This window comes from Cervus elaphus, chromosome X (genome assembly GCF_910594005.1).
Source record: "Cervus elaphus chromosome X, mCerEla1.1, whole genome shotgun sequence".
NCBI classification, from domain to species: domain Eukaryota; kingdom Metazoa; phylum Chordata; class Mammalia; order Artiodactyla; family Cervidae; genus Cervus; species Cervus elaphus.
Window position 1 is genome coordinate 48,763,860 of NC_057848.1, and position 21,827 is coordinate 48,785,686.

Here is a 21,827-nt window from a genome sequence, read left to right on the forward strand (position 1 = left end):
CAAATATTTCTCCCAAATTACATTGAGTTGTTTTTCTTCTTAGTATTTAGTTGTAAAAGTGCTGTTTATAGAACATTTTATAGATAATTGTATATATAAAGAATATTCTCTCCCAGTCTGGAAATTGACTTGTCATTTCCTTCATGTCACATTTCAAAGAGCAGGAGCTTTCATTTTTATGAAATCCAATTTATCTTTTTATAAATTTTATGATTAATGCTTTTGTATCATCTCTAAGCTTTTTTTTGCCTATCCCAAAGTTTCAAAGGTTTTCTCCTATAGTTTCATTTAAATGATTTATACTCTTTGTTCTTTCAGTTAGACCTATGATCCATTTCAAATTTAGTTTTGTGTATCTTATGAAGTAAAGGTCAAAGTCCAGTTTTTTCCATATGAATATTCAGTTAATTTAGCACTATTAACTTATTGGAAAGATAATCCTTTCCCCCACTGAATTTCTTGATAATTTTGTTGAAAATCAATTTACCATATTTGTGTGGGGTTTTTTTGTTTGTTTGTTTTTTTGGACTCTTGTGCTTCATAGATTGAATACACACACACACACACACACACACACACACACACACACACACACACACACACACACAGGAGAAGGAAATGGCAACCCACTCCAGTATTCTTGCCTGGAAAATCCTGTGGACAGAGGAGCCTGACGGGCTACAGTCCATGGGGTCACAAGAGTCAAATACGACTTAGCAACTAAACCACCACCACCAACATAATGGAATATTATTATTCAGTCATGAAAAAGAAGAAAGTCTTTTTACTTCCAAAACTACGGATGGACTTTGAAGGCATTATGCTAATTGAAATAAGTCAGACAGAGAAAGACAAATACTGCATAGTCTCATTTACATGTGGAAAAATAAATAAATTTAAAAACCCAAGCTCATAATTACAGAGAACAGACTAGTGGGTGCCAGAAGCTGGGGAGTAGGGAGGCATGAAACGGGTGAAGAGGGTCAAAAGACACAAACTCCCATTATAAAATAAATAAATCATAGGAATGTAATGTACACAATGGCAACTATCATTAACAATAGTGTTCTCATATTTGAAAGAAGATGACTCAACTCTATACATAGAAGATCTAAACACATCACCAGAAAACTAGAGATTATCATGACTTTAGTAAAGTCACAGATACAAAATTAATATACAGAAATCTGTTGCATTTCTATGCACTAACAACAAACCAGAAAGAAATTAAGGGAAGAATCCCATTTACCATCACATCAAAAAGAATAAAATACCTAGGAATAACCCTACCTAAGGAAGTGAAAGACCTAAACTTCAAAAACTATAAGACATTGATAAGAGAAACTGAAATGACACAAACGATGGAAAGATATACTGTGTTCTTGGATTGGAAGACTCAATATTGTTAAAATGACCATACTCCCAAGGCAATCTACAGATTCAATGTAATCCTTATCAAATCACCAATGACATTTTTCACACACCTGGGACAAAAAAATTTTTTAATATATATGGAAACACAAAAGACCCCAAATAGCCAAAACAATCTTAAGAAAGAAGAATGGAGTTGGAGGAATCATGAGCTCTGACTTCAGACTATACTACAAAGCTACAGTAATCAAAACGTATGGTACTTATACAAAAATAGACATATATATCAATGGAACAGGATAGAAAGCCCAGAAATATAGCACAGCATTATAATTATAGTCACCATACTTTATACTACATCCCCAGAACTTATTCACCTTAATAATTGGAAGTCTGTACCTTCTGACTCCCTTCACACATTTCACCAATTCACATCCACTCCTGCTTCTTGCAACCACCAATCTGTTCTTTGTTTCTATGAGGCTGTCTTTTTCAATAGATTCCACATGTAAGTGAGACCATATAGCATTTGTCTTTCTCTGTCTGACATTTCACTTAGTGTAATGCTCTTAATTTCCATCCAGGTTGCTGCACATGCCAAGATTGTCCTATTTTTTTGAGGTTGAATATACCATATATATACCATTACATTTTCTTTATCCATTCATCCATTGATGGACACTTAGGTTGTTTCCACATCTTGGCTATTAAAAAATAATGCTTCAATGAACATGGGGTAGAGATATTACTATGAGATAGTGATTTATAGTTTAGTTAGAGGCATTACAAATAAAGTTTGCATGAAATTCATGTAAAAATCTTTATGTGGACTTTTAAAAATTTATCTTATATAAATATATAGCAGTGAAATTGCTGGATTATATGTTTGGCATTTTAAGAAACTGCCAGACTCTTTTCCAAAGTTTTCTGTCATTTTTAGACTCTGACCAATAATGAATGAGAATTATGATTGCCCTACATCCTTGCCAATGCTTGGTTTGTAAATATTTTTAATTTTAATTACATGGCTACATGTGTATAGGTCCTATATCCTTTTGAATGGTGCCAAGCACTGGCTATTCTTTCCGACTACAGAATTATGTGAGCATGATATCCTTAGGAAACACTTTATGATGAATCCAAAGGTACTTTAAATGTCAACAATTACCTCAAAGCATCTTAGGGAACTAGATAAATAGATGTAATAGTTAACCTCTCTATATGTTACAATTATATAGTAATAACAGCAATATTGCCACTTAAACAAACAAGTAAGATCATTTCATATGGTGAATGATATATGTAAGCAATTTGCAAAAGAAAAGTATATATTGCAAAAACTTTTAAGATGCTGATATATACATAATTCAATGTACAATAACATTATTTTATACATAAAAATATGTTTAATGTATATAGCAAGTTAGTGATATATAGATTGATGATGACAGTGCAGAGAAGACAGTGCTTCCACACATTATTGATGAAAATGCATATCAGAAAGACATTAGTGAAATTCAGCTGGGCAAAATATGTATCAAACTTTTAAATGCCAAGTATACATAAACTTAACCCCAGATATTCCGTTTCTGGAAATGTACTCTAAGAAAATAAGCAGATAGGTATACACATATATGTACAAGGATAATACTTGCATCACTGTTTATAAAAATATCTGAAAAAACAAAATGCCCACAATACTAGCTATACTATAACATATTATAATACTTTTAATCAATTTTAAAAGATGAGACTACAACTGACATGTGAAGTTTTCCATACACATCATTAAGTGAAAAGAACTGGCTACAGAAGAATATGTTTAGTGTAACCTTATTTTTGTAGAAAACAAAAATGTGCATAAATATGTAAACTTTATATATGCAGAGAGAAAGCTCAGAAGGAAAAACACTATACATTTAACAAGGAGTTGGCAAACTTTTTCTGAGAAGAGTCAGATAAAAAGTGCTTTAGAATTTGCAAGCCACATGGCATCTGTCACAACTAAACAGCTCTATCATTGTAGCATGAAAGCAACACAGACAATATGTAAATAAATGGTCATGGTTGTGTTCAAACAATATTTATGGACCCAAAAATTTGAGTTTCCTGTAATTTTCGTGTTGCATAAAGTATTCTTTTCTCGATTGTTTAAAATAATTTAAAAATGTGAAAACATTTCAGTTTGTAAACCAAAAAAAATAGAAGGCAGGTTAGATCTGCCCCACAGGTTTTAGCCTGCCAACTCCTATTCAGTGAGGTACAATTTTTTTGGAGGGTGAGGTTGGTAAAAGCATTTTTATTTTATACTTAATAAACTTTAAAATTATTAAAGGATTTTAAAGCTAATTTGTGCTACTTTTAATAGAAATAAAAATATTTTGTACTGAACAACAAAATGTTGATTTTCCAAATTGGAGCTAGTAGAATTGAGAATGGATATTTCCTTCTTCTTTGGTAGACAGCTTGCTTATCATTGTTAATTTTCTTCACTATAACCTACACTAAAGTAGAATTTTCCTGGGAGAAATATATAGGTATAGATACAGATTTAGATTAGATAAAGATATTATTTAGAGTTGAAATCATCCATGGTGGAAAAAGACTGAATGTTTTCCCTCTAAGTTTGGGAACAAGGCAAGGATGTATTCTCATCACTTTTATTTAACAATGAACTACAAATTCTAGTGAGTGCAACAAGCAAGAAAAAATAGCTTAAAAATGATACAGGCTGGAAAAAAGGAATAAGATTCTCTTTATTTGTGGACAGACACCCTTTATTTATCTCTTTATTTATTTAAGGTCACATGGATTAAAAAATATCCCTAATAATCTACATAATAGCAACTAAAACTAATGAGATTAATAAGGTCACAAGATATGTGAATGTTTGTGTCCCCCCCAAATGCATATTCTGAAACCTAACGCTCTCTGTGATAGTATGAGGAGGTGGGGTCGATAGAAACTACTTCACTTCAAGTAGTTTCATGAAGTGAAACTACTGCTTTTATAAATGAGATTCTTCAGAGCACACTAGCCCCTTCCACTCTATATGAACACAATGAGAAGTCCACAGTGTACAACAACAAAAAGTGCTTTCATCAGAACCCTAACTATGATGGCACCCTAATCTTGGACTTCCAGACCCCAGAAGTGTAAGAAATAAATTCTTGTTGTTTATAAACCACCCAGTTTATAGTATTTTTGTTATAGAAGTCCAAATGGACTGGGTCAACACAGGGTCAATATTCAAAAACTTATTGCAGTCCAAATACAAATAATGAAATAAAGATAATATAAGTTTATTGAATAAAAAGTATAAATTACAATAACATAAAAACACAAAATATTTAGAGATATATCTAACAAAATATTTATGTTGAAAACTATGAAACATAGGTAAAACAATTAAAGACATAAATGAAAAGATCTATCATGTTAATGATTCTTAAAATTCAATGTTTGGGATATCAATTTTTTCCCAAATTATCTATATACCCAGAGTAATCCCAAACAAAATTCCATTAGGCTTTTTCTAGTAGAAATGAAAAAGCTAATTCTAAATTTTATTTGGAAAAACAAAGAATCTAGAATAGACTCCCTTCCCCTAAAAAAATGATGAAGAACAAAGTTGAAAGACTTACAGTACCAGATTTTAAAACTTATTAAAATGGTAGACTAATCAAAATAATATAGTGTTGGCATAAGGATAGACATAAATCAATGGAGCACAATAGAGAATCCAAAAATAAACTCATACATATATGGTTAACTGCTTTTCAACAAAGTTGACAAATAATGAAGAATGGAGAAGCTTATCAATAAAGCTTACTAGAAGAATTGAATGTCCGTATGGGGGAATAAACACTCAACCCTTGCACCATCTACTAAATTTAGCACAAAATGTGTCATACACTTATATATGAGACTTAAAACTGCAAAAGTTCTAGAGAAAACATAAGAGCAAACCTTTGTGACCTTGGGCTAGGCAAAGGTCTCTCAGTAAAATCACAAAAAGCAAAAATACCAAAGAAATATTTGTTGAATTTTAAACTTTTCAAAAGATGATGTTTAAAAACAAAAGGACAAGGCACATATTAGGAGAAAACATTTAGACATATATTTCTGATAAAGCTCTTATATTTGAAATATACAAAGAATTCAAACCACTTAATAATAAGAAAACAGAAAACTCAGCAATAAAATGGACAAAAGATTTGAACAGACACTTCACCCAAGAAAATATATAGATGACCAAAATGCACATGAAAGCGTGGTCAACATCATTGGTCACTGGAAAAATGCAAATTGAAACCACAAGAAAATATTACTGCATAACTGTTAGAAGAGTTAAATCATTTTTTTTTATAAAACTGATAATATACCAAGTGTTGGAGAGAGTGTGGAACAACTGAAATTCTCAAATAATGTTGGCAGAAATGCATAAAGTCATTTGGAAAAACAGTTTGGCAGATACTTGTAAAACATACACATACTTACCATTCTACTCAGCAATTTCTGTCTGTAAGTATTTGTCCACATGTACACACAAAGACCTATGCTTGAATGTTTATGTAGCTCCTTAAAAAACAGAAATAATCCAAATGTTGGTCAGTTGCTAAATGGATGCACAACTTGTGGTACATCAACAAAGAGAATACTACTCCTTAATAAAATCAAACCACATGCAACAACAATGATGAATCTCAAAAGCATTATGTTAAATGAATGGAGCCACATTTCATTTACATGATAATCTAGAAAAAGTTAAACTGTAGGGACAAAAATCAGTCCAGGGTATAGGGTAGATGAGGTGATTGATTACAACGAGGAAAATAGGAACTTTTTAGAAAGATGAAAATATTCTATAATTAATTTCAACAGTGGTTATATGACCATCATGGTTACATAAACAACATACATGGTTACATGTTACTGAAACCCATTACACTGTACATCTAAATAGGAAGAATGTTTCTGTAAATAAATAATACCTTAGTAAATCTGTGTTTAATGAGACATCAAAGTATCAAATTTTATAAATTTAGAGAGTTTCATTTAGATATTTGATAGAAATTTGAAAATCTGCTTTTTGTGAAATATTCAAGTATATAGACCATAGATTACAAAATAAATTTCTAAGTAGAAGGTTATATTAATGCTCAAACAGACATAGCAGCCACAACTTTATTATTTTGTTTTGGGTTCATCATGTTTATCATGAAATAATTTTAAAATTATCTTTTTTCCCTTTTCCTAAAAGTGAAAAGTACAAAATATTTAACACTAGTACTGAAAGCAAGGGGTTATTTTTAATATTATTCTTTCACTTTACAGTTTTGGAAAATTATAAGTGTCACAAGTAGTCATTTGTTTTTGAAAGTTACTCTCAAAAATCTTAGGCAAAAAAAATCTCAGCTCAGTCTGCTAAAATAAATATTCAGTTATACAATATCAACTTCAAAAAGTACTTCCCACAGACTTGTTTAGTCCGGTTGAAAATATATACTGTGATTTCTTTGGGCCCATATGCATATATCTTTGGTAAAAATAAACATTTCCTTTGGAATCTGTAGATTCTTATGAATTAGGGTAGTAGATGCTAAACTATGCACTGAAATTCAAAGAGCTCTGGAAAGAAACTACCTGAAAAAACCTATTTTCTCTGCTTGTTGGCTACTGATTATCAGAAATCCCATTTGCTTAACATGCAAGTCCATCTGCTTAACATGCAAATGCCCTTGGAAGAGAAAACTAATAATTTCTCAACATCTTAGTGTTAACAATATTAATTTATTTTTCTCTATCAGGAAGAATAAGGAATCAATTTGAATACCCTGGAAGAGTGGTCAAAGTGTTAGTCATTCAGTAGGGAGGGTGCTAAAAGTGAGAAGAAAGGATCAAGGAGAAGATTGGCCCACAGAAGAAAATCTTCTGATTTCACAATACTGCCTGGTACTAATTGTTGAAGGTTAAATGTGACTGTATCTCTACAAAGTTCATAAATGATGACAATTTTTCCCCTTTATGTTGTCAATAAAATCCTTATTTTAAGGTACAAATGATGTTAACAGCTATCATACATTTGCCCTCTTTATGTATCAAGTTTTACTTTCATAGCTCACACACTCAATCTGATTCCAAGAGCACAATGGAAAGAATGGGTAACTGTATATCATTCACTGAACATCCATCTTACAAAATTAAAAAAAAAAATTTCAATACAGGACACTTTACTTTTATTTGTAACACTGCAATGTGTGGTATTACAACAGGAAAAAATATTGATGGTAAGCTTTTTCTTTCTTTAACTCTTCAGCAAGGTAAGAAATATGGCCACTTTTCTATTAAGGTCGTATTCATTTTTAATGATATTACTATTGGTAAACAGTAATGATCTAGCCTTAAGAAGCTGTATATATAGCTTAAATACCAGTTTTATTGAAGATCCATGTTTTTGCTTTACTGTGCTCATCAAGTAAGATGAAGTGTAATCTGATTTTCTGAATAAATTTTAGATTTCTGACTAATTTTTTTTTTTTACTGTGAATGGGAGAGAATCATCAGCTTCATCACTAATTATTAATATCTTAAAGAGTATTTCTCTTACATTCAACTTCAGTTCCAACAATACCACCTCAATATAAAATTTTATTTAACTTTCTCCTCATGGTTTGGAAAATTATAGTTGAAGGTATAATGGAAAATTACAGGTCTGGAAGGGATGGCAAGGACATCTTATATTGTAATGTTAAAGAAATTACTTCTCCCTCTTTTTTAGATTATATGTAGAACATATTTTATCAAGTCAGTTCTCACAGATACTATATACAGATACTATATTAATAGATTAATAAGTACTATATAAAGATACTATATATGGTATCTAGATAGTACATGTGAATATCATTTATAGATACTATATATGGATACTACTAACTCTTAATAAATCATCTTGAGGTATGATGATGAGTGGAATGTCTGCTAATTAGCTCTTGGGGCTTCATTATAAACCTTAAAAATCTAAATTTTGTACATATGGAAATCTAGCTTTTGGAAACCCAGTTAAGATGTTATGATAATGAAAATTGTGTTACTTTAATTTTAATTTATAAAAGATCCTTAGAGGTTGATTCTCACTTACAAAGCTCAAATAAATAGATGATTATTTATTCTACAGTGAAGAAACAGCCCAATTACAATTCTATATTTAATATCCATTTCATAAGAGTAAGGCAAATTTAAAACATCATAAAACATCTTCACACAGTGTATTACTGGTTAGCCCATTTGGATATATTAACAGCTCTAATAGGTCAAGATCATGTGGTAACAGGGCATTAGCAAAAATGACAGTAGGAACTTCTAAAAAACAGCTCCACCATAAAAGCAATGAGATCAGCGGCCAAAAGTTGTGAAATTAGTTTTTCCAGAAACATGGAAATTAACCAAATTAAATTAAGTCTTGTAGAAATCTAGGAAGTATTTTTTTTTTTAAAAGCTGAATCTCTGAATAACAGCAAGTTTTAAAATTCCCCTATTCCCATCTGCCCCTCTACCAGATAAGCAGTACACTTGAAAATCAACAGCACACAATCATGGTGAAAACCAAAAGTCTCGCAAGAACCAGAGGAGGCTATAAGGAGTCTGAGATCCTATTAAGCTTCATGCTCAGAGAATTATCATTATTAGACCTGTTGGCTATTCACGGAAAGATCTCACTTACAAAAATGTCATTATTTTAGGAACTTATCAAGTGTGAAAGCCTTTTGCCCAGGAGCCTTGGTCAAAGACAACTGTGGGGTGATTATGTCTGCTCCGTCAGTGTATACCAACTGAGGCAAACAACAGATTAACCAAAAAGTTTAAAAGTAAAAACTCTCAACTAAGGAGCCTTGAGAAGCTGTGGAATATTCCTGGGAATTTAGAAATCGGTGTGTGGGGGGCTGTGTATATAATCAGGGAAGATCTGAGAAAGCACTAATTTCTCAAAACTGGCTGACCTTGAAGCTCTCTGCAGAAGCAAGAAATAAAGACAAAGGCAGAGTTTGTTTTTTGTTTTTGGTTTTTTTTTCCTTAAACATCTCTTTTTTTAAGTAATTTATTTTTTTCATTGAAGGATAATTGCTTTACAGAATTTTGTTGTATTCTGTCAAATCTCAACATGAATCAGCCATAGGTATACATATACCCCCTCCCTTTTGAACCTCCCTCCCTTCTCCCTCCCAATCCCACCCCTAGGTTGATACAGAGCCCATGTTTGGGTTTCCTGAGCCATACAGCAAATTCCCATTGGCTATCTATTTTACATATGGTAATGTAAGTTTCCATGTTACTCTTTCCATACATGTCACCCTATCCTCCCCTCTCCCAACATCCATAAGTCTATTCTCTATGTCTGTTTCTCCTTTGCTTCCCTGTAAATAAATTCTTCAGTACCATTTTTCTAGATCCCGTATATATGCATTAGAATATGATTTTTATCTCTTTCTGACTCACTTCTCTCTGTGTAATAGGTTCTAGGTTCATCCACCTCTTTAGAACTAACTCAAATGTGTTCCTGAGTAACATTCCATTGTGAATATGTACCACACTTCTTTATCCATTCATCTGTTGATGGACAGCTAGGTTGCTTCCATATTCAAGCTATTGTAAATAGTGCTGCAATAAACAATGGGATATATGTGTCTTTTTCAATTTTGCTTTCCTCAGGGTATATGCCTAGGAGTGAAATTGCTGGGTCATATGGGTCATATGATCGTTTTATTCCTCGTTTGTTAAGGAATCTCCATACCATCTTCCATAGTGGCTGTATCAATGTATATTCCCACGAACAGTGCAAGAGCATTCCTTTTTCTCCACACCCTTTCCAGCATTTATTCTTTGTAGACATTTTGATGATGGCCATTCTGACCGGTATGAGGTGATATCTCATTGTAGTTTTGATTAGAATTTGTGTAATAATGAGTGACGTTGAGCATCTTTTCATGTGTTTGTTAGCCATCTGTATGTCTTCTTTGGAGAAACGTCTGTTTAGGTCTTTTCCCCACTTTTTGATTAGGTTGTTTGTTTTTCTGCCATTGAGTTGTAAGAGCTGCTTCTATATTTTGGAAATTAATCCTTCATCAGTTGTTTCATTTGCTATTATTTTCTCCCATTCTGAGGGTTGTGTTTTCACCTTGCTTATAGATTCCTTTGCTGTGCAAAAGCTTTTAAGTTTAATCAGGTCCCACTTGTTTACTATTATTTTTATTCCCTTTACTCTAGGAGGTGGGTCATAGAGGATCTTGCTTTGATTTATGTCACTGAGTGTTCTGCCTATGCTTTCCTCTAAGAGTTTAATAGTTTCTGGTCTTAAATTTAGGTCTTTAATCCATTTTGAGCTTATCTTTGTGTATAGTGTTAGGAAGTGTTCTAATTTGATTCTTTTACACTTAGCTGTCCAGTTTTCCCAGCATCATTTATTGAAGAGGCTGTCTTTGCCCCCATTGTATATTCTTGCCTCCTTTGTCAAAAATAAATTACCCATAGGTGCATGGGTTTATTTCTGGGCTTTCTATCTTGTTCCATTGGTCTATGTTTCTGTTTTTGTGCCAATACCATACTGTCTTAATGACTGTAGCTTTGTAGTATAATCTGAATTTAGGACGGTTGATTCCTCCAGCTCCATTCTTCTTTCTCAAGACTGATTTGGCTATTTGGGGTCTTTTGTGTTTCCATATGAATGGTGAAACTTTATGTTCTAGTTTGGTGAAAAATTCCATTGGTATTTTGATAGGGATCACAATGAATCTGCAGATTGCATTTGGTAGTATAGTCATTTTCACAATATTGACTCTTCCTATCCAGGAACATGAAATATCTCTCCATATGTTTGTGTCATCTTTGATTTCTTTCAGTAGTGTCATAATTTTCTCTGTACAGTTCTTTTGTCTTGTTAGGTAAGCTTATTCCTAGATATTTAATTCTTTTTTTGCAATGGTGAATGGGAGTGATTCCTTAATTTCTCTTTCTGATTTTTCATTGTTAGTATATAGAAATGCAAGTGATTTCTGTGTATTGATTTTGTATCTTGCAACTTTACTAAATTCACTGATTTGCTCTAGTAATTTTCTGATAATATCTTTAGGGTTTTCTATGTAGAGTATCATGTCATCTGCAAGCAGTGAGAGCTTTACTTATTCTTTTCTGATCTGGATTACTTTTATTTCTTTTTCTTCTCTGACTGCTGTAGCTAGGACTTCCAGAACAATGTTGAATAATAGTGGTGAAAGTGGACACCCTTGTCTTGTTCCTGATCTTAGGGGAAATTATTTCAGTTTTTCACCATTGACAAAAATGTTTGCTGTAGGCTTATCATATATGGCCTTTACTATGTTGAGGTAGATTCCTTCTACATCCATTTTGTGGAAGTTTTAATCATAAGTGGGTGCTGAATTTTCTCAAAGGCTTTTTCTGCATCTATTGAGATTATCATATGGATTTTATCTTTTGATTTGTTAATATGGTGTATCACATTGTTTCATTTGCATATCTTGAAGAATCCTTGCATTCTTGGAATAAATCCAACATGATCATGGCGTATGAGCTTTGTGATGTGTTGCTGAATTCTGTTCGCTAACATTTTCTTGAGGATTTTTGCATCTATGTTCATCAGTGATATCTGCTTTTAGTCTTCTTTTTTTCTGTTGTCTTTGTCTGGTATTGGTATCAGGGTGATGAAGGCTTCGTAGAATGAGTTTGGAAGTGTTCCTTCCTCTGCAGTTTTTTTGAAAGAGTTTTAGAAAGATAGGCATTAGCTCTTCTCTAAATGTTTGATAGAATTCTCCTGTGAAGCAATCTGGTCCTGGGATTTTGTTTTTTGAGAGATTTTTGATCACAGCTTCAACTTCAGTGCTCTTAATTGGGTTGTTCATAATTTGTATTTCTTTCTGGTTCAGTCTCAGAAGGTTGAACTTTTCAAAGAACCCGTCCATCTTCCAGATTATCCATTTTATTGCCATATACTTTTTCATAATAGGCTCCTATAATCCTTTGTATTTCTGAATTGTCTGTTGTACCCTCTACTTTTTCATTACTAATTTTGTTGATTTGATTCTTCTCTCTTTTTTTCTTGATGAGTCTGGCTAAAGGCTTGACAAATTTGTTTACCTTCTGAAAGAACAAGCTTTTAGTTTTATTAATCTTTACTACTGTTTCTTTCATTTATTTTTCATTTATTTCTACTGGATCTTTATGATTTATTTCCTTCTACTAACTTTGGGAATTTTTTGTTCTTCTTTTAGGTGTAAAGTTAGGTTGTTTATTTGATATTTTTCTTGTTTCCTGAGGTAGGATTGTATTGCTATAAACTTCCCTCTTAGAACTGCTTTTGCTGAGTAACATAGGTTTTGAGTTGTCTTGTTTTTATTGTCACTTGTTTCTATAAATTTTTTTATTTCCCTTTTGATCTCTTCAGTAACATGTTGGTTATTTAGAAATGTGCTGCTTAATCTCCATGTGTTTGTGTTTCTTATGTTTTTTTTTTTCCTTGTAATTGATATCTAGTCTCATAGCACTGTGGTCAGAGAAGATGCTTGAAACTATTTCAATTTTCTTAAATTTACTGAGGTTTGATTTGTGACCCAAGATGTGGTCTATCCTGGAGAATGTTCCATGTGCACTTGAGAAGAAAGTGTCTTCTTCTGCATTTGGATGGAATGTCCTGAAGATATCAATGAGATTCATCTCATCTAATGTGTCATATAAGACTTGTGTTTCCTTATTAATTTTCTGTTTTGATGATCTGTCCATTGGTGTGAGTGGGGTGTTAAAGTCTCCTACTACTATTGTGTCACTGTCAATTTCTCCTTTTATGTCTGTTTGTGTTTGTCTTATGTATTGAGGTGCTTCTATGTTGGGTGCATAGATATTTACAATTGTTATGTCATCCTCTTGGACTGATCCCTTGATCATTATGTAGTGTCCTTCCTTATCTCTTGTAATCGTCTTTATTTTCAGGTCTATTTTGTCTGATATGAGGATTGGTACTCCAGCTTTCTTTTGCTTCCCATTTGCAGGGAATATATTATTCCATCCTCTCACTTTCAGTCTATATGTGTCTTGAGGTCTGAAGTGGGTTTCTTGTAGACAACATATATATGGGTCTTGTTTTTGTATCCATTCAGCCAGTTTGTGTCTTTTGGTTGGAGCATTTAGTCTATTTACATTTAAAGTAATTGTTGAAATATATGTTCCTATTGTCACTTTCTTAATTGTTTCGGGTTGCTTTTGTAGATCTTTTTTCTTCTCTTGTATTTCTTGACTATATAATTCCCTTAAACATTTGTTATAAAGTTGGTTTGGTGGTACTGAATTCTCTTAACCTTTTATTTTCTGAAAAGCTTTTTATTTCTCCATCAATTTTGAATGAGATCCTTGCCAGGTACAGTAATCTTGACTGTGGATTTTTCCCTTTCAGTACTTTAAATATATCCTGCCATTCCCTTTTGCACTGCAGAGTTTCTGCTGAAAGATCAGCTGTTAAGCATATGAGGCTTCCCTTGTATTCTACTTGTTGCTTTTCCCTTGTTGCTTTTAATATTCTTTCTTTGTGTTTAGTCTTTGTTAGTTTGATTAGTATATGTCTTGGCGTGTTTCTCCTTGGGGTTGTCCTGTATGGGACTCATTGTGACTCGTGGGCTTGATTGATTATTTCCTTTTCTATGCAGGGAAAATTTTCATCTATATTCTTTTCAAAAATTTTCTCAAACCTTTTCTTTTTCTCTTCTTCATCTGGGACCGCTATAATTCGAATGTTGGTGCATTTGATATTGTCCCAGAGGTCTCTGAGACTATCCTCAGTTCTTTGCATTCCTTTTACTTTATTCTGCTCTTCAGAAATTATTTCCACCATTTTATCTTCCAGTTCACTGGTTTGTTCTTCTGCTTCAGATTCTGCTATTGATTCCTTCTAGAGTATTTTAACTTTCAGTAACTGTGTTGTTTGTCTGTGTATGTTTATTCTTTAATTCTTCTAGGTCTTTGTTAATTGATTCTTGCATTTTCTCCATTTTTTTTTCAAGGTTTTTTTTTATCATCTTTACTATCATTATTCTGAAATCTTTTTCAGGTAGTTTGCCTGTTTCCTCTTCATTTATTTGGATTTCTGTGTTTCCAATTTGTTCCTTCATTTGTGTAGTATTTCTCTGCCTTTTCAATTTTTTAAACTTACTGTTTTTGAAGTCTCCTTTTCCCAGGCTTCAAGGTTGAATTCTTTCTTCCTCTTGGTTTCTGCCCTCCTAAGGTTGGTACAGTGGTTTTTGTAAGCTTCTTATAAGGTGTGACTTGTACTGTTTTTTTTGTTTCTTTGTTTTTCCTCTGATGAGCAAGGCTGAGTGAGGTGCTAATCCTCTCTGCTGGAGATTGGGCTTGTATTTTTGTTTTGTTTGTTGTTTAGATGAGGCATCCTGCAGTGTGCAACCTGCACAGGTGGTTGGGTGATGCTGGGTCTTATATTCAAGTGTTTTCCTTTGTGTGAGTTCTCACTATTTGATAGTCCCTAGGGTTAGTTCTCTGGTAGTCTAGGGTCTTGGAGTCAGTGCTTCTACTCCAAAAGCTCAGGGTTTGATCCCTCTTTAGATGTTGGGGCACTTCAGAGCTTAGTCCTAATACTTCCCTTCTTCCCTGTATTTTCTCTCCTGTAATCTGTCCTGTCTTCCAAGACCACAGTCATGTAAGTGACTCACAAACTGACTTTTCCAGCTGGGCATATATAGATGCTGTTGTCTTCATCTTTTAAAGCTGGGAGTTAAGAGACACAGATCCCCTGGAGAAGGAAATGGCAACCCACTCCAGTACTCTTGCCTGAAAAACTCCATGGACTGTCGCCTACATGGACTGTCACCTACATGGACTGTCTCCTGAGGAGCCTGGTAGGTGATAGTCCATGGAGTCACGAAGAGTCAGACACGACTGAGCGACTTCACGACGATGATCTCTACAGTTATAGTTGTTGATGGTAGCCTGTTTCTAGGTTAGTATCTTTTTCCACACACAGCCATATCCTAACCCTGCTGAAACCCACGCCTGCTGAACACACGCTTTCAGCAGGGAGTAGGGACCGAGTTGGGGAAGGCTTAGTGCAGCACTTCTGCCCTGCATCCCACCACCTGCAATCGTGGATCTAAGGCAGAGTTTTTAATTGTTTGTTTGAGTGCTGAAGGCAGGCCTCAACAAATATACAGAGAGCTCTTTGGTGAAGACTGAGAAATATATTGGTTCTATGTATTTAAGGAAATCTTAAATTTCTAATTATTAGTTAACCACTAAACTAATCAGGCACAGAACATGAAAAGGTAAGTTTTCATTCCAATCCCAAAGAAAGGCAATGCCAATGATTTCAAACTACTGTACAATCACACTTATTTCATATACTAGAATTCTTCAAGCTAGACTTCAGCAGTATGTGAACCGAGAACTTACAGATGTACAAGCTTGATTTAGAAAAGACAGAGGAACCAGAGATCAAATTGCCAACGTTCATTAGATAACAGAGAAAGCAAGAGGATTCCATAAAAACATCTGCTTCTGCTTCATTGACTACACTAAAACTTTTGACTGTGTGGATCACAACAAACTGCAAAATTCTGAAAGAGACGGAAATACTAGACCACCTTACCTGTCTCCTGAGAAACCTATATGCAGTTCAAGAAGCAAGAGTTAGGGGGGAGGAGCCAAGATGGCGGAGGAGTAGGACGGGGAGACCACTTTCTCTCCTACAAATTCATCAAAAGAATAACTGAACGCAGAGCAAACTTCGCAAAACAAGTTCGGATCGCTAGCTGAGGTCATCAGGCGCCCAGAAAAGCAGCCCATTGTCTTCGAAAGGAGGTAGGACAAAATATAAAAGATAAAAAGTGAGACAAAAGAGCTAAGGACCGAGATCCGTCCCGGGAGCTCTTAGGCGGCATTGCTTGGGGTAGGGTCCGGGCCTGAGTGCCCTGAGGACAATCGGAGGGAACTTCTGTGAGTTGCCAACTTGAACTGTGGGAGACCAAAAGAGAGAGAGTAAATTAACCGGCCCGAACACACTGCCGGCCGTTCGCAGAACAAAGAGACCGAGAGGGTCCAGAGAGGAGCTCGCAGGCTGCGGACCGGCCCAGCCCCGCCGGAGGCAGGAGGCAGGGGGGAGGGGAAGGTCGCGGCGAGACACAGGGCACAGGCACCCTACCGGCGCGGGCGGGGACTGGGGCTGGGGACGCGGAGGGCAGAAGGCGCACGCACCGGACTGGCGCCAGCGGAAACTGAGACTGGGTCCGCGGAAGGGAGGGGGCGCGCCACACCTGGGTAGAGTGCGCCCACCAAGCCCCTGGCTGCCTGGACCGCTCTGACGGGGAAGGCACAGAGAGCAGGCGCAGCTTTTCCTTCCGCGCTTTTGTGGAACACCCGAGGGCTGGAACCTCGCGCAGCGCGGGGCGCGCTCCATATAGAACAGCGGGAGCCTGAGCAGCACAGACGGAGAAAGCAGCGTCAGCCCCTCCTGGCAGCCCCAGCCCATCCCCGCGGCGCAAGCCTGTCCCCACAGCGCCAGCCTCTCCCTGCAGCGCAAGCCCCTCCCTGCGCCGCAGAGCGACGGAACTAGCTACCTGAATAAGAGTCCACCTCCGCCCGCCTGTGTCAGGGCGGAAATGAGGCTCTGAAGAGACCGGAAAACAGAAGCCAAATAAACAAAGGGAACCGCTTCAGAAGGGACTGGTGCAACAGATTAAAATCCCTCTAGGAAACACTGACTACACCGGAGGGGCCTGTAGATATCGAGAAGCGTAAGCTGGAACGAGGAGCTATCTGAAACGGAGCCGAACCCACACTGACCGCAACAGCTCCAGAGAAACTCCTAGATATAATTTTACTTTTTTCTCTTTTTTTTTTTTATTTTTTATTTTTTTAATTTTTTTTATTTTTTTCTTTTTTTTCTTTTTTCTTTCTTCTCTTTTATTTTCCTTTAAAATCCCCTATTACTCCCCCATTGCTCCTTAACTTTCATTTCCACAGACTTTTACGATTTTTTAATTAGGGGGAAAAAAAATAAAATTTTTTTTTTTTTTTTTTTTTTTTTCTTTTTCTTTCTTTTTTTTTCTTTTTTTCTTTCCTTTTTCTCTTCTATTTTCTATTTTTCTTTTTCTCTTATTCCTTTTAAAGTCCTCTAGTACTCCTCTACTACTCCTTAATTTTCATTTTCAATACACTATAACCTTACAAAAAAAAAAAAAGAAGAGAAGCCCTATTTTTAAACCGAAGATTATTCTCTCCCAATCTTGACTCTCTGTTTTCTACCTCAGAACACCTCTATTTCCTCCTTTCCCCTTCTCTTCCCAATCCAATTCTGTGAATCCTTGTAGGTGACTGGGCTACGGAGAACACTCTGGGAACAGACAGCTGCGTAGATCTGTCTCTCTCCTCTTGAGTCCCCCTTTTTCTCCTCCTGTTCATCTCTATCTCCCTCCTCCCTCTCCTCTTCTTCACATAACTCTGTGAATCTCTCTGGGTGTCCCTAACGGGGGAGAATCTTTTAGCCATTAACCTAGAAGTTTTCTTATCAGGGCTGTATAGTTGGAGAAGTCCTGACACTACAGGAAGAATAAAACTGAAATCCAGAGGCAGGAGACTTAAGCCCAAAACCTGAGAACACCAGAAAACTCCTGACTACATGGAACTTTAAGTAATAAGTGACCGTCCAAAAGCCTCCATACCTACACTGAAACCAACCACCACCCAAGAGCCAATAAGTTTTAGAGCAAGACATACCACGCAAATTCTCCAGCAACGCAGGAACATAGCCCTGAACATCAACATACAGGCTGCCCAAGGACACACCTAACACATAGACCCATCTCAAAACTCATTACTGGGCACTCCTTTGCTCTCCAAAGAGAAGAAATCAAGTTCCACGCACCAGAACACTGATGCAAGCTCCCCTAACCAGGAAATCTTGACAAGCCAATTGTCTAACCCCACCCACTGGGTTAATCCTCCACAATAAAAAGGAACCACAGACCTCCAGAATACAGAAAGCCCACTCCAGATACAGCAATCTAAACAAGATGAAAAGGCAAAGAAATACCCAACAGGTAAAGGAACATGAAAAATGCCCACCAAGTCAAACAAAAGAGGAGGAGATAGGGAATCTACCTGAAAAAGAATTTAGAATAATGATAATAAAAATGATCCAAAATCTTGAAAACAAAATGGAGTTACAGATAAATAGCCTGGAAACAAAGATTGAAAAGATGCAAGAAATGTTTAATAAAGACCTAGAAGAAATAAAAGAGTCAATTAAAAATGAATAATGCAATGAATGAGATCAAAAACACTTTGGAGGGAACCAAGAGTAGAATAACGGAGGCAGAAGATAGGATAAGTGAGGTAGAAGATAAAATGGTGGAAATAAATGAAGCAAAGAGGAAAAAAGAAAAAAGGATCAAAAGAAATGAGGACAACCTCAGGGACCTCTGGGACACTGTGAAACGCCCCAACATTCGAATCATAGGAGTTCCAGAAGAAGAAGACAAAAAGAAAGGCCATGAGAAAATACTCGAGGAGATAATAGCTGAAAACTTCCCTAAAATGGGGAAGGAAATAGCCACCCAAATCCAAGAAACCCAGAGAGTCCCAAACAGGATAAACCCAAGGCGAAACACCCCAAGACACATATTAATCAAATTAACAAAGATCAAACACAAAGAACAAATATTAAAAGCAGCAAGGGAAAAACAACAAATAACACACAAAGGGATTCCCATAAGGAAAATAGCTGATCTATCAATAGAAACCCTCCAGGCCAGAAGGGAATGGCAGGACGTACTGAAAGTAATGAAAGAGAATAACCTACAACCTAGATTACTGTATCCAGCAAGGATCTCATTCAGATATGAAGGAGAATTCAAAAGCTTTACAGATAAGGAAAAGCTGAGAGAATTCAGCACCACCAAACCAGCTCTTCAACAAATGCTAAAGGATCTTCTCTAGACAGGAAATACAGAAAGGCTGTATAAACGTGAACCGAAAACAACAAAGTAGATGGCAACGGGACCACACCTATCAATAATTACCCTAAATGTAAATGGGTTGAATGCCCCAACCAAAAGACAAAGATTGGCTGAATGGATACAAAAACAAGACCCCTATATATGCTGTCTACAAGAGACCCACCTCAAAACAAGAGACACATACAGACTAAAAGTGAAGGGCTGGAAAAAAATATTTCATGCAAACGGAGACCAAAAGAAAGCAGGAGTCGCAATACTCATATCAGATAAAATAGACTTTCAAATAAAGGATGTGAAAAGAGACAAAGAAGGACACTACATAATGATCAAAGGATCAATCAAAGAAGAAGATATAACAATTATAAATATATATGCACCCAACATAGGAGCACCGCAATATGTACGGCAAACACTAACGAGTATGAAAGAGGAAATTAATAGTAACACAATAATAGTGGGAGACTTTAATACCCCACTCACAACTATGGATAGATCAACTAAACAGAAAATTAACAAGGAAACACAAACCTTAAATGACACAATGGACCAGCTAGACCTAATTGATATCTATAGGACATTTCACCCCAAAACAATCAACTTCACCTTTTTCTCAAGTGCACACGGAACATTCTCCAGAATAGATCACATCCTGGGCCATAAATCTGGTCTTGGAAAATTCAAAAAAATTGAAATCATTCCAAGCATCTTTTCTGACCACAGTGCAGTAAGATTAGATCTCAATTATAGGAAAAAAATTGTTAAAACTTCAAACATATGGAGGCTAAATAACACGCTTCTGAATAACCAACAAATCATAGAAGAAATCAAAAAAGAAATCAAAATATGTATAGAAATGAATGAAAATGAAAACACAACAACCCAAAACCTATGGGACACTGTAAAAGCAGTGCTAAGGGGAAGGTTCATGGCATTACAGGCTTACATCAAGAAACAAGAAAAAAACCAAATAAATAACCTAACTCTACACCTAAAGCAATTAGAGAAGGAAGAAATGAAGAACCCCAGAGTTAGCAGAAGGAAAGAAATCTTAAAAATCAGGGCAGAAATAAATGCAAAAGAAACTAAAGAGACCATAGCAAAAATCAACAAAGCTAAAAGCTGGTTTTTTGAAAAAATAAACAAAATTGACAAACCATTAGCAAGACTCATTAAGAAACAAAGGGAGAAGAACCAAATTAACAAAATTAGAAATGAAAATGGAGAGATCACAACAGACAACACTGAAATACAAAGGATCATAAGAGACTACTACCAGCAGCACTATGCCAATAAAATGGACAACTTGGATGAAATGGACAAATTCTTAGAAAAGTATAACTTTCCAAAACTGAACCAGGAAGAAATAAAAGATCTTAACAGACCCATCACAAGCAAGGAAGTCGAAACTGTAATCAGAAATCTTCCAGCAAACAAAAGCCCAGGACCAGATGGCTTCACAGCTGAATTCTACCAAAAATTTAGAGAAGATCTAACACCTATCTTACTCAAACTCTTCCAGAAAATTGCAGATGAAGGTAAGCTTCCAAACTCATTCTATGAGGCCACCATCACCCTAATTCCAAAACCAGACAAAGATGCCACAAAAAAAGAAAACTGCAGGCCAATATCACTGATGAACATAGATGCAAAAATCCTTAACAAAATTCTAGCAAACAGAATCCAACAACATATTAAAAAAATCATACACCACGACCAAGTGGGCTTTATCCCAGGAATGCAAGGATTCTTTAATATCCGCAAATCAATCAATGTAATACACCACATTAACAAATTGAAAGATAAAAACCATATGATTATCTCAATAGATGCAGAGAAAGCCTTTGACAAAATTCAACACTCATTTATGATTAAAACTCTCCAAAAAGCAGGAATAGAAGGAACATACCTCAACATAATAAAAGCTATATATGACAAACCCACAGCAAGCATCACCCTCAATGGTGAAAAACTGAAGGCATTTCCCCTGAAATCAGGAACAAGACAAGGGTGCCCACTCTCACCACTACTATTCAACATAGTGTTGGAAGTTCTGGCCACAGCAATCAGAGCAGAAAAAGAAGTAAAAGGAATCCAGATAGGAAAAGAAGAAGTAAAACTCTCACTGTTTGCAGATGACATGATCCTCTATATAGAAAACCCTAAAGACTCTACCAGAAAATTACTAGAGCTAATCAATGAATATAGTAAAGTTGCAGGATATAAAATTAACACACAGAAATCCCTTGCATTCCTATATACTAACAATGAAAAAACAGAAAGAGAAATTAAGGAAACAATACCATTCACCATTGCAACAAAAAGAATAAAATACTTAGGAGTATATCTACCTAAAGAAACAAAGGACCTATACATAGAAAACTATAAAACACTGATGAAAGAAATCAAAGAGGACACAAACAGATGGCGAAA